This window comes from Anas acuta, chromosome 2, assembly GCF_963932015.1.
Source record: "Anas acuta chromosome 2, bAnaAcu1.1, whole genome shotgun sequence".
NCBI lineage: Eukaryota > Metazoa > Chordata > Aves > Anseriformes > Anatidae > Anas > Anas acuta.
The window spans coordinates 35022473-35035132 of NC_088980.1; the positions used below are offsets into that span (position 1 = coordinate 35022473).

Below are 12660 nucleotides of genomic sequence, written 5' to 3' on the forward strand. Positions count from 1 at the left end.
AGAAACCCAACTGCACTACCCAAGGATGGGCTATTGCAGAGATGGGGCACGAAGTCACAGTGCTGTTTCCAGGCCCATCTCCAGTATTTCACACAATATCAAGCATTAAAAAAATAAAATAAAGAAAGAACTCTTCAAACGATAACATCTAGCTCTCAAAGATGTGATCGGGGTGAAAAAAAAAAAAGTGAAAACCCCCCAAAATGATTGATATTGTGATTTCCTGAGGGAATAAACATTCAGGAGAGACTTCATTCCTCCTCAAAAAGATGTATATATATATATGTGTGTGTGTGTGTGTGTGTGTATAAAATTGGGTTTCTCTGTCCTAATTACCATTACTTTTAACCCCTTAGCTAAAAGGCCCCCAGAGCACCTTTCTTTACGCGCCCCACGCCGCAGCCCAGCTCCCGCAGGCCCCCTCTCCACGCCTGCGCAGGGAGCTCCCCGGCAGTCCCGATTTTACCTTTTTTTCGCTCATTTTCGGGGCGGGTGTCCCCGTCCCTGCCTCCTGCCGAGGGGACGGGCCCCAGGTGACGGCGGCGGCCGGGCGGGGACAGGGACAGGGACAGGGACAGGGCTGGGGGCCGGGCCCCGGTGCCGCTGACGCGCAAGGCACCGCCCGGCCTAGGGGCGGCTCCGGCTGCGGTGGCTGTGAAGACGGACACAGGGACAGACAGACGGACAGACCGACAGGCTGACGGGCAGACCGACAGACTGACGGACAGACAGACCCAGGGTGCGTTACCGAGGCTTGCTAGCGGGGGGGGGGGGGGGGGGGGTCGCTGCCCCCCGAGGTGAGGGTGCAGCGCCGGGCAGCTGGGCGCTGTGTCATACGGATCCTCTGTGCACAGAATTACGTGTTACATAAATATATGCTGTATGTATATGTATTCATGCATTATAATGCATTATAATGCATTTTGAATGCATCGTATTTCTCTTTGTGTTCATCCGGAGACGGCCTTGTTTTTGCTCCTCATCGCGTGCTGCCGAAAGCGCTGAGGATTTGGGGGAGCGTGGGAAGCGAGCTGGTGGCGATACGCTTAAATCATCATAAAACCTGTAAAAGGAAGGAGGTGCCAACAGCAGCCTTCGTGCTGCTGGCTTCTGCCATGGGCAGGCACCGGAGCTGGGCACGGTGACCTGCGGATGGAGGCATGGAGGGATGGGTGGCTGCCTCCCCGCTTCTTGATGCCGAGCTGTCCCGGCATCCTCACAGCCCCCCAGGTGTGTGACACTTCTGCTGTGGGACAGTGCTGGGGCCATGCTGCCAAATTCTGATGGCACACAGAGCACAGAGTGGCACCACGGAGGGTTAGGGTCCGGCCCGTGCTCGGGATCCCCGCCTGGCCCACGGCCACGTCCCCGCTCACCCCATGTCTGGTCCCTTCCTTGGGCATCGCAGGAGGGGAGCAGTAGCCTGGGTTTGTGTCTGCCACTTGTGTGTCAGATGGACAGGACCTCGGGGTAGAGGGGACGTTCTTCCTGTACCTGCGGGGGGAAACTGAAACCAAAAGTAATGCAGGAAAAGCCTGAGTGACACAAGCTGAACACGCCATCCCACAGAAAAACTGAAATACTGGTGTCTTCTAGGTGTAGAAGATGAGAGTAACACTTGTGGTTTGAAATCCAGAAGCGTGTTGCATATCATGGATATTTTATTCTGAGTCTACGCAGGATTTATCTTTAATGAATTTCAATTTGAAGATCTTATATCGGTGTACCGTACTTGTATGAACATACTTCTAAGGGCTTGTAGTATACGTGAGCTTTTTTATAGACTACTATGACTCTAAATTTTATTTGCGGAAATAGAATGCTTCCTTTTTTTTTTTAAAGCAGAAATATGTTCTGCAAATATTATTACTAAAGTAGTCACAACATAACCTCTCCGATGCTCTACTGTAATTAGAAGAGAGTAGCACCTAGAAGCCTTATTCATTTACTTGTGCCCTGTGGTAGAAGCTGCACAGACTCAGGCAAACAGGCAGTCATTGGTCCCAAAGAATTTACGAAATAAAAGGAAAATAACAGACTTTAAACATAGACCAAAAAAAATATTTGTTTAATAAGATACTTCCTAATGTTCAGACAAGTGGAAAACCCATTATAAATTACATGGGTGTCATAGCTCCTATTTCATTTATGTCTGTTTATATGGCCTAACTGCAGTTATTTGCTGGGCTGCTGGAATTAATGATTAATGCCTCTTCACCGCTGAAAAACAATATTTGCCAGCTAGCAGATACTCCTTCCTAAACTCAGGTGTTTAAAACTCAGGGACAGAACCTGCCGCAATAATTCTTACAGCTCCATAAGATAGTAATTGATTTCCATGCTGCATTTTTCTTTTTCTCATTTTTCTCTTTAAAGATGTGCTTATGCTTCAGTCAGTCAGGCTTAGCCCGGTAGAAAGCTGCAGCAGAACCACCACAGTGTTTGATGAAACGTTGCCTGGATCCCATCCCAGCAGCCCTTCAGGTTCTGTTTTTCCCCCGTTCCCTGCCTCGCAAGCAGAGCTGGGTAAACATTGCCCTTACTCTTCAAGGCCTCTCCCTTTGACCTTTCATACACTTAGAAGTTGTTTTCAGTTGTGAGTTTCCACGTTAGCTAATGAAGAGCAGCTCTTCTCAAGGCAGCACCTGTACACAGCTCTGTACATCCACGTGCAGCACAGGGGCAGTGCTGGGGTCCAACACCAGCAGAGCGGTGCTCAGCTGCAGGCTCTGAGTGCTCTGGGGTCTCCTTTCCAAAGCAACGTGCAGTATAGACCACAAACCTCCTAGCTGTTTGCTCAAACAGAATAATTCTCAGGCACGGGAAGGGATGGAGCATTGAATCATCAGCTGATAAAAACGTGATGTGAATGCTCTTGGAGAACTGTCACCATCCAGCTGGGACCGGTGACATGGTGTAAGGTAGTAGCGCTGTGTGGGTGAGGACCAGATCATAGTAAGGGCAAAGGTGACGTTCCTAGACACTTCTACACAGCTCATGCTGCTGCTGCACGTGACACTCTTAAAAAACAGCTTTTCCTACCCAGAGACGATCATGGCAGGTGCTGCTTTGAAGTTTCCTGCGTCCTATTCCCAGCTGAGCAACCCTGCAGCACTTCTTGCTGCTTCCGTCTTTTCCCCTGCTGCCTATTCCCCCTGCACACAGCAGCATTCCTGCTCACCCAAGGGCTGCACCTGCCCTGCCAAATATGCTTGCTTCACCTGTTATTCTGCTATTCCTCTGATCCTGGGTAATAAAACATTCCTGTCAAGAGCATTGGTATAAAAGTCGGGCACTTCTGACAGTAAAGAGCTGAATCATGCTTGCAGCCCCGTTTCAGTCAATTTTTGCTCGGGACTTTTCCCCATTACCATAATTTCAGGCAACTGAAACCTTTCATATGGTTTTATAATTTATTTGTATGAAAGAAGGAAACACTTCTCTGGCATTTTGTATGTTTGTGTTTTTCTTTTTTGTTTTTCTTTTTTTTTTTTTTTTTGTGGTGATGGTGTTTTGTTTTGTTTTGTTATTTTTTAAAGTTAATCCCAAAGAAGGCACTGAGTATCTGCTCAGCAGCACGGACTGCTGGAGGAAGCTTTCCTTGCCTCCCGGGAGTTGACAGGTAGGATAGGAAAGGTGACAAATGCAGTGCATCATGTCTCTGCAATGTATCACATGGATCTTACTTCCATGCATGTGGTGCGTAGTACGCATAGGCTTTTGTTTTTTGTAAGCAGATAAATGCAGGATCTGGTTAATTTAGGATATTGTGATTATTTTTTCCACTTGTTAGACATTTTGTATCTTTTTATTATCTGAAGAAACTAACTCAGCAACTTGCTTTGTTTTTCTGTTACTAAAAATACTAAGAGGAAAGCACAGCTTTGTGTCCTCTAAGAATTTTCTGACTTGTTGGCAGAGTAACTCTTGGGGTAGAGCAGCAAATCGTGCTATATTTGCTTGTTCTTAAAAACAAACAAACAAAAATGTAGTTAAAGAGAACTACATGTACAAGTATGATGCATGCTATTTGGCACCAGGCCTGTGTATTTGTAATATTGCTTGCTAAATCTGCACAGTGTTTAAGAATAGAAATGCTTTTAATGAGCCTTCCCTGGCTTGGAACAAAAAAAATAAAAAAAAATCCCCTTGATTAATTTATATGGTTATGAAACATTCACAATTTGCATACAGAGAGACATTGGGAAACAAGGAAGCAAAAATAAAAGCTTGTCATCTCAGTAGTGTCTGCATGAGTGGTCACAGAACTTGAGCACAAAGGCTGTCACCACGCTCTGCTCCTCAGCAGAAGCTCCAACATGTTCACAGCCGTGGTCAGTGGCTCTTTGGGCTTTTAAAGTCAAGCCCCTGCAGGAGGGGAAGAACAAGAGGAGGGACTGCAGAGAGACCTCAGAGCCAAGACCCCCTGTGACAGTCCGAGCACGGAGACCGAGCCTCATGGTGGGAGAGGCTGCAGTGTGTAGGGATCTTCATGCACGTGGCACCACATTGCCTTGACACAGGTGACTGGGGCCATTCAGGAGCTGTCCAGGGGGACCCAGATGTCTGTATGAGGCTGGTGTCATGGCACTTGACCAGCAGCTGGTCCACCTTTTTCTTGGGCAGCAGCTGAAGAGTAAGTACGATATCTAGTCAGCATCCACAAAGACACTGAACACTGTATTATATATATACACATAAATTTAGTTATCCGAATCCTACTTGTCTGGGTTTCTGCAGGACAAGGGGATTGTTGGGAGACTTAAGAGAACAAAATGCAAGAAAAACATTGCAAACGGTCCTGCACTTCCCACCGTGTTACTTGAGTGATTCTCATTCAACTTAGAGAACTCCAAATGGTATTTCTCTTCTTGAGGTCTAATTAGTGGTAAGTCTTCACAGAAACCTTAAGTGCCTGAAGGGTTTCTGGTCCCAGAGGTTTTCTAGTCCCAGAAAGCAATTTCCTCTTGGCCTTTGCTGGTCATGTTCTCCACAGAGTGTGTACTAAAGAGGCCAGTAGCCCGTGCTCTGTCTGCCAACCTCTTTGCTTACCCTGTGCTCGCTTCCAGCTCTATGCACTCCTTCACTGCTTGGGGGATGGTTGTGTAAATAATATCGATCCTTGCTTGTTCTCTTCTACCAAAAGCCTTTCTTTGAACAGGTTTTGTCTTGGGGTTGGTGTCATGCAGGTAGGTGTCTGTGGGCTGGCAGGGTTTGCTGGCTGCTGGCCCTTCAGCACAGGTTCTTTCAGATGCCTCCCTCAGGACGTGACCCAGGAGAGGTACATTCATCGGGAGACCTGAACCTTGCTCAGACCTTTACTCAGCATGACCTGTGGGTCTGGCCCAAGCGGAAGGGCTCAATCACTTTGAAAGGCATTTCTTTTTGCTCCAGCATCTTTGTGAAAGCAGTGTTTGTGACTGACACGATGGATTGCTACAGAGTGCTTCAGCAGGGTGCGAGTTGACGAGTTTCATTTGTTTAAGAACAAATAAACCAAGAATGATATTGTTACGGCAACTGTTGTATTTAGAAAGAGAATGCAGTTTGCTTTTGGCGTTGGCTTTTTGTGCTGAGTGGTATGAAGAAATTCCCGTTCCCTGGTATTTAAAAGGTTTTGTGGCTTGAGAAAATTACTCCTCGCTCTCCCTTTCTTCTCTGCCGGAGAGTTGTCTCGGAGGACACATTCACTCGGAGGTATTTTGTACTTTGTGGCAGAACAGGTGCCTTTCTCCTTCCTACAACAAAGCCTCCATTTTCCTGCCGAGCCGAGGAAGAGCAGCACACCCTGACCCTCCTGTCAGCAGGCTCCTGGCGTTCACGTTGCTGCCCCTCCTTTCCCCCGGGGCCTAGCTGCTGGCCTACCTTGCTGCAGCACTCACGGGGTTATAACTCGGGGCACTCCATTAGCCTCGCCATTTTAATTGCATAATGGGGCCGTGTGGGTTTGGGTTAGTCATGACTTTGGTACCCGTTTGACGAGATCTTCAGCTGCCTTCCTAGAGGGGAAGGCTTTGTTTCCCCAGGAGCGGTGTGCTTCTTCCCAGAAGAAATTAAATTCTACTCAGGAGGCATTCAAAAGGAAGGCTAGAAGTTGCGTGCTAGGGTTTGTTTACAGGGAGAAGGGAAATAGCTATGAAATACGTAGCTGTGGGCCTCGTGTGCTGTGGAGCATTCTGGTAATACCAGAGCCCGTGACACACTGGGAATCCACACATATAAACAGTCCCATCAGTGTGCGGTGTCATTGCCATCATACTCGCGCTGAGAACAGCCAGATAGCCTCATCTCTCGTGGTGTGGAGGAGCACAGCCCAAAGTGTCCTCACGTGTCTCCAGATGTGAAATATTGAGGCCTGCATGTGATGACTGGGACACAAGTTGGTCTGCTGCCTGAGGATTTAAAGCTTCCTTACATTTGGTGGGTCACAGTGAGGACTGGTCGCTGTGTAGCTGCGTGGGGCTGAATCAGCAGGGCTGGTGGGCAGCCAGGAGGGGAAATTCGGGGTAAGATCAAAGCCCCTTGTCTCCCATCTGTAAAGGTGGGGGCTGCCATGAAGATGATGGGGAAAGCAACCGGGTAGCTGGCTTACGTGGTCCTTCCACCTCCCAGAGTCATGGGTTTTATAGCCAAAATGCCCCTTTGGGGAATTTCATGGAGAACTGCTTGACACACAAATCCTTGCACAGAAACTAAGCCTTCTGACTAACCTTCTGACTGCTGTTTCACTTGTAATCAAAGGTGGATTTGGAAGGAAGATCTCTTTGGCCTGCTGGCCAGGAAGAGAGCAGCTAGCCCTCTCAATGTATTACATTATAATATATGGGTAAAAGCAATGGTTTTATTTCAAATTGATTCTTCCATGTTCTCCAGGCTCTTCAGAACCGGGGAACTCCTTATCCAAGGCAAGCTTTTTGGGTTAAATATTTTTTATTCTACTAACAAGTCTGCTTGGAAAAAATGCAGCTTTGGCATATACAATCCCAGCAATTTAACTGACTATGAAACTGGGAGTTTATTTATTTGTTCTGTTTCTCCAGGTATATGTCCAACCTCTCATAAAAGATCCTACCTCTGCTTATAGCACTGTCTTGCCAATGTTCTTAGACGATGACAGTGATGACCACTAGCATGTTTCTGGGCATTGCAGAATTATTTTGACCAACCAAGGATCACCAGAGCTTCTGTAGTTATAACCCTGGGTGCTGACCAGCTTGCCCTAACCATCTGAGCTTTGAGTCTGCAGGCAGTGTGGAAAATGATAACGGGTTTCGGTATATCTGATACCCATTGACTGGATTTTTAGCAAAGTTTAATTCTGAGGAGTGCTGTTATTTCCATGGCTGTTAGCCATAGCAGCCTGATTGCATCAGTTATTCAGGAAAATTTCTGGTGGTGATGGGTTAGGATGGATACCCCCTCATCCAAAGAGGATTCCTCTACTCTTTTCCATCTACAGCGGACGTGTGGCTGCTGCCGCCCATGGATCCATCCAGCTGGATCATTGTAATGATCTCTTAAGGGCTCAGTCAACTTAAAGACCTAAGAAACACAGCATTTTGAACAGACCTGATCAAAATGCTTGGTGAACTTGCTGTATTGGCTGAGCATGTATCTTCCCCGCTGCTTTGAGCTGCAGTTATTGAGACTGTTCAGGATTGATTTGTCTTGGGGCATAATTACTTAACTGATAATTTTATTTTTGACTGTATCTGTGCTCTCACACGTCCATCTCGCCAGGTGCACGTGATTAGATTGGTAGTTTTTAGGCTGTGGTTGCAACCAGGACTGTCACTTGTGCTTCACTTTCTTCTTTAGGGACAAGAACAAACACCACCACTTCCTACATGTGACCAGGTTGTGCTTCACAAAAATAACGGTTTTGTTAGAATAAGGAAATCCCCAGCAGGAAGAAAGCCAACACAAGACACGTTGTGATATCTATCAGCAATTTAAGCAGCAAGAGAGCTTGACAGTAGAGAAAAATCATATGATAAGTTAAAAGCATTTAAAATAAGCAAAAATGAGAAATTTCTGCCACGTGACGTTCAAAATGTTACAAGGAGTGAGTCAGGAAAGAAAGGGTCAGGTGATGTCAGCATTTGCATTTATGAGACAAAAAGAAATGTTGCAATAAGCCTTTGTTGTGTTTGCTGATTTCTGTTGTGCTTATTCAGCAGTAAAGCTTCTATCAACCCATCTGTCCTTTGGGAAGTAAAACTTAACTATTACAGAGTGATACCTTGGGGAAGATGATATTTTTAGGGTAGTTTAATTTGCTTTGATGATATAAAATATTTAATTCCTATAAGAAACATGAAGTTCTGGAAGGAAGCAAACCATACATTCTCTGAACAGAGACCCTTTTCCAGAAGCAGCATTTAAGATCTTACGGGAGAGGATTTTAATCACTGTTCTGGAGTCCTGATACTTCAGCATTTATCAGTTTTTCTTAGTTTGTATAAAAGGGATATCAAAGTTCCCTAAAGCAAGGATGCTTATTAAGAATTTATCCTGAAGGTCACCGACACTTCCATTCGGACTGCCTCATCTATGACTGGCAGTCTGAAAACACCCCAGCAACAAACCCTACAAACCCTACAAACCCTCCACGCTGCAGAATCATGTAGTATAGTTTAAGCTTTTTATTACACACTACTTACTACACACTTCCCATATCTTTGGGAAGAGTTACAAAGGTAGGCCAACGTGGCAGACCAGCTTGATATGCTGCCCAGAGAGCACAGGAGCCTGAGCTGAAGGAGAATTTTGAGCAGTCACCACATAGTTTGTGGAAATTGTGACAAACATCAGCCCTGAGTAATAACTAGTTAGCAAGATTAAGACTGGCACATACTGTCCTGTCAGGGTCTTTCCCCACAATTTCCCCTCTCTAGTCATTGCCTAAATCTGAATCTGCCAGTTATCCTTATCAGTATTTTCTGATGGGAGAAAAATGATGTTAAACTTGTTCTGGGATCAGCAACCCACTGAAGCTGCAGAATATATGTGAAGTCCTTTGGGTGAGCTGCAATAATAAGTCTGCAATTAGAGACTAATAGGAATAGGAGAGTGAAGAAACCCAATGCCTCCTTGTACTGTGAATGCTTTTCTTGGTACTTCTTCCTTGTTTATCTTTAAGCTCTTAGAAGCTTCAAAGAGGCTTGACGTGTGAGTCATTCTGCTGTCCAGCAGTATGTTATTAAGCTCATGCAGTTCAAAGTGTGCTATAATATTACAGAAACTGGATATCGGTGACCCACACCTGACACTGTAATCCACGTTGTGTATTTATTGTGGAGGGTGAAGGGGATTGGTACATTTAGCTAATTACTTCATTCTCAAGTTTCTCCTGAATGAATGAAAATTTATTTCATAATTGGTTTTTTAAATGGATCAAATTCATTCTCTGGATTAAACAGGTCTTAAGAGCTGGGAAGACTGCAGCACAACAGAGAAAATGGCAGCATAGTATTTAAAGAGGAGTTGTCTTCTACCTGGTGGCCGTAAACGAGCAACCAAATGGAGTGAAATCCTGTCGGGGAAGACCAGTTAACTTAAGCGTCTTGACAGTGACAGCTGGAGGTCAGAATTTGAAGCACAGCCACAAAGGCATGATTTTTGGAAGTGCGTATTTATATAGTATTGTGGTTGGAGGGAAGGCCTACGAATTCTGCTGGTGATTCAGAAAGCTCTTGTTTTTTTAAAGCTCTTTAGATGATGTCCTTGTGTCCTGCTCAGCAATGAAGTGACTCCGCTGCTTCTGTGGTGCTGCATTAGTGCAGTGGGTACTTTTTACCTGGGAAATGAGTTGGATTTGCTGGAGGGGTCCTGAATTTTTGTGGACATTGCTAAGCAGTCTGCAGACATCTGAGCGCTGTGCAGAGTTAAATTAAAAATGCTTATGTTTTTCATACATTTTTCACCTTCTAACAAGGAGACCCTTACGGTGGTTTGCAGGAGGAAGGTGAAGCAGATAACCAGCATGGTTTATGAAAGGAAGAAGGACGTGCCATGACCCGAACAACCCAAGGTTACAGTCCTCACCCTCCTGTGTATGCACTTTGTGCAGAGGAGAGCTCATGACTCCTCACCTGAATGTTGTCAGATTGACCCCAGGAATTAAACTGGCTGGACCAGGTGAGCTAGAGGGTGTCTGCTCACTCTGGGTTAGCCTAAATACCCGGGGAACAGCTTTTGAGCAGGATGCAGAGGAGGTGAAACTGGCTGCAACACGGGGTGCTGGTGCTGGGCACGCCTGCCTCTTGTAACACACTTAAAAGCTAAAAAATGCCAACATGACAGTGCTGAAAAATGAAGATAGCTGTTTTGTGGCTGGATGTTTTTGCATGTCAGCTGGGCTGCCTTGCTAGGTGTGCTGAAATTGCTAACTTCAGCCTGTGACCAGAGCCACTGCTGCCTGTCCACAGCTTGTATCCCTCCTGGGCTCCCGCAGCGCTTTGGCTGTGAACCCTCCAGTTCAGTCTGGAGCAAAGGGCTAGTCCGGGGCTGGGGTTTTCAGCTGATGACTTGTTGTGCTTTACTGATGCACATCTGTGCTCTGAAAATGGAGCCCCCTGCTCTTCCAGAAACATTTGTACTTTTGAGGTTGATTGCTGTTTCCCATTCATGAGAGCAGTAGTTCTGTGATGATGATGACCTTGTACTCAAATCCTATAAATGCCAGGCTATGTAATGACATCACAAAATGTTATTTTTTATGTATTAATATATGCTACCTTCACACAGTTTTCAGAATATTTTCTCCAAAACTAGGGAATAAGCAGTCAAAAGTTTCTTTTTCTTACCCTCTGAGGCTCCACCACAAGACACCAACTAAGTTGCTGCTGGACTAGGAGGACATTTCAGTTAGTAAATACATTATGGCTGTTGTTATATTTGTTTCATAAACAGGTTAATGTTGCTTTCTGCTGCTTGTTATCCTTTAATCTGAAACAGATATAGCAACCTTCTTCGATATGGTCATTTCTATATGACTGAGTCTTCTGCAAATCCAGCCCATGCTCCCCAGGAGAAATCTGCATTATCCTATTCTAAGCCTAAGTGCTACTTACATTTTAGCATGGAAGTATTTCAGTTTATTAGTTACTGATAAACTCTCCAGAGCTAGCATCTTTCTGTATTACAGCTCTATTCTTCATGTCTTTCCCTTTCTTTCCCCCATCACCTGCAAGTTTATTTTCCTTACAAATCCAGACGGATGACATACCTTTTGGGAACAAGAACTAAAATGTGGGAAAGATCTTTATGCATTTAAGGATTTAATTGTGATCTCTCTCTTGGTCACCTGAAGCCTTGAAAGCAAGTTTCATTTGATACTGGTGACGGAACAACCTTGGAAGTGCAGCTGAGGACTTTGCCTGCAATTGGATAGGACTTTCGGTCATGACCAAGGCCTAAAAATAAATCACTCTTCCCTCCTAAAGCTTGAGGGTGGATATTTAGCTGTATTTTTAGAGATAACCAAAGGTGGGTGGCTGAGTGGATGGATGGATGGGTAGTTCTTGAGCTGAAGATCAACACTGGCTACGTGCCATTACCGGGCAATCCCAGAGCAGACAAACGTGCTGCCTGTGCCACTACCTAGCAATGGGCTGGTGGTGAAACCTCAGTGCAATGAAACACAGCTGCTAGCGAGGCAGCCAGGAGGGCTGTGCTCATGTATGAGCTTGGAGACCCCGGTCCCCAGCCTGAATCAGCTCCCGAGGCTGAGAGCCCCAGGTGCCCCTTGCTCGGCTTTGTTTGCGCTGGTCTCATGGCTCTGTCACGTACTTTGCCTCTTGCTTGAGTTTTAATCTTTCATTCTGGGAATGTGGGCAAGAAGTTACTTCCTCCTGTGAGAGGAGGAAGATGAAAGGGTGTTCCCCAGTAATATAGTTTCTTTTAATTTAGATATTAAAATGCAAAAGCAACTCTAATATATGACATGATGTATAATACTTAATAGTACTTAGGTATTATCCCTAAGAAAAACACTGAGGCACTTGTTTTGTTTTGTTCCTGGTGTTTGTGTAGTGTTTTTTTCTTTTTTTTCCTTTCTCCTACAGGCAAACCAGCCTACCCAACCTTATCGCTTTTGGGTTGTTGGTGTTGGCAGTTGTGAAGCCGTTCCCTGGGGATTTCTTTGGTTATGCAATTAAGGGCTGTCAAAAACATGCACTGATAGGAACAGGTGTTACATTAAGACTATGAAACTAAGCAGTAATGATAATAATAATAAAAGTAGATCAGAAACAGAAGAAAAACTTACTCAAAGTGACGTTTTTTTTCCAGTCACAGTACAAATGTTTATCAAAACCATACCTACCGTTGACTTTTTCGATTCTTTTTTTTGCAGGACTGGTTCATTTCTCTGCTGGTGGAATTTTTTTGAGTGAAAAGACCACCAACCTTCTGCTTGTCTTTTGAAAGCTAATTCTATCCATCACTGGTATTTTGGGCAGGGTTTTTCTGTAGGCAGACACATCTTAAGCAGGCAGTTGGACTGTTCTGCTTCACCAGCTTCTACTTACGCTAAAGAAGTCCTAAAATACCAGTCATGCAATCTGACCAAATACTTAATTCAGTAGGTTTTAAACTGCCTGCAGGGTGATTGGGGTGATCTTGGACTTGCTGAAGTCAGTGTAATTTTAAAAAATG

The 12660-nt window shown here is 45.1% G+C and overlaps 1 protein-coding gene across 1 annotated transcript in view; it reads left to right on the top strand.

Annotated features, from left to right (window-relative positions):
- Nucleotides 1-491: 491 nt before the first annotated feature.
- SNX10 (sorting nexin 10) overlaps nucleotides 492-12660 on the top strand; it is a 36720-nt gene continuing 24551 nt past the window's right edge. Inside the window, exon 1 of the mRNA XM_068674239.1 lies at nucleotides 492-739. The gene's annotated coding sequence lies outside the window, so the exon portion shown is untranslated. The remainder of the gene's footprint in view (nucleotides 740-12660) is intronic.